The sequence below is a fragment of the Lactuca virosa genome, chromosome 3 (genome assembly GCF_052849685.1).
Source record: "Lactuca virosa cultivar CGN04683 chromosome 3, Lactuca_virosa_CGN04683_v6, whole genome shotgun sequence".
NCBI classification, from domain to species: Eukaryota; Viridiplantae; Streptophyta; class Magnoliopsida; order Asterales; family Asteraceae; genus Lactuca; species Lactuca virosa.
This window is the reverse complement of record NC_136428.1, coordinates 133,289,157-133,291,055: the sequence shown is the minus strand read 5'-3', so window position 1 is coordinate 133,291,055 and position 1,899 is coordinate 133,289,157.

The window sequence follows — 1,899 nt, the reverse complement described above, 5'->3', positions numbered from 1 at the left end:
ATTCTCGATCAGACGAAATGGCAGGATTTCACATTCCCGGGGATCCCTACTACCCTAACCAGGGAAATGGAGGCTGGATCGAGGAGGACCCAGAAGAAGATCCCGAAGAGATTCCCGAGGTAGAGCCAGAAGACGATTCCGAAGAGGATCCTAAGGAAGACCCAGACGAGGATTTAGAAGAGGAAGGAGATGGTGGGAGCACAGACTCAGAACCAGAGGTCTACAATCCTCCCCGAGGAGCAGCAAATCCCCGAAGGAACTTTCAGGGCCCGACGCCCCGCTGGGATGTGGATCTGAAACGATGGAGCAGGAAACAAGGACAATGCCCACCCTACGCATGGGACGAGGCTTTTATAACCTCAGTAACAGAGGTTCGGCTGACAGGGCACTCCCTGTCATGGTTCGTCGCATCGCCAACCAAGGCGAACAAGCAAGAGTGAACGCCGATCGACTCTTGGACATTGGTGCCACTGCTACAGTCACTGCAGTACGTCTTCGTCGTCTGGACGTAGAGTATGAGCGAACAATAGAGCACACCTTTTCCCTTCAGAAAGACATTATTGCTGCTAGAGCCGATGTAAGGGAGTTCCGTAAAAGCCAAGTCGCAATGGAAAGGCGTGTCATCGAGGCTGAACGTCAAGTAGCCCGAGCTCAGACTTCCACAACCACATACCATGGTCCGCAGCGTACCACCCGCTCGGAGTAGAGCGTGTACTTCTGGCGCTATGTATATACTTATCGAATAAGCATTGGTGCTACTCTTTCTTTTATAAATGTAAACCCGACGGATTGTGAGTAAACAATTCAGGGGTCTAAATGCTGTCAAAATTTTCCCGCTTTCATTGATGTACCCTAGACCTATGTAAGGTCAAATTTTCTTGATCGTTGTATCTAATATTAATATGAATGAGATTGACACGAATTTGTTATTTCTTTGAGTATTTCATTAAGTTCTTAAAACACTAAGGAAATCATACACTTATTATTGTAAGTTTCCATTAACTTACAAAATTTGGTACAGTTCGGAACGCAAAACATATAATACTAAGGCTTTCCATAATCATTTCTGAAGACTTATCAAGAATTTGTCTCTTAACCTATGTCAGAATCATGCCGCCAAGAAGGAATCCCTGACGCTTCAATACTATCAGAGCACCAACACCACCTCCACCACCACCTCCATCAATGGATGCTGCTACCTTTCAGGCTGCTGTAACGGTTGTCGTAACAGCAGCAATAGCACAAATGAGTAACAACGGATCAGGAGGGAATAAATAGCTCTACTAATGGCCAAAATCAGGGTCGTTCCGGGGAATGTACTTACAAGGACTTCACCAACAGGAAACCCATACCCTTTAATGGAACTGGGGGAGTAATGGCTCTATCCCAATGGATAGAGAAAACGGAAGCCGTATTCGAGATCTGCTCATGCCCTGAAGTGAGCAAAGTAAAATTTGCTGCCTGTACTTTCTCCGAACGATCCCTAACGTGGTGGAATGGCCACGTCAAGTCATTAACTCTGGTAGTGGCTAACTCCATGGGTTGGGAGATCCTGAAGCAAATGCTAATGCAAGAGTACTGCCCAAGGGGCGAGATTCAGAAGCTTGAACAGGAGCTTTGGGGCCTTACTATGGTGGGCTCGGACATCACAACCTATATAAATAGGTTCAGTAACTTAGCAATACTTTTCCTGGGGATGTTGACACTAGAAAGCAAGAAGATAGAAAGGTATATATGGGGACTGTCACCCCAACTTCGAGGGAGTGTGCTAGCTTCCAAGCCCGTTACGTTCGATAGTGCCAAACAATTTGCACAGTCCCTTGTTGACCATGGAATCTCCCAAGACGTCATGACCGTCGTCCCCGAACCAACCAGAGGAAGCAACAACAATAACAACAA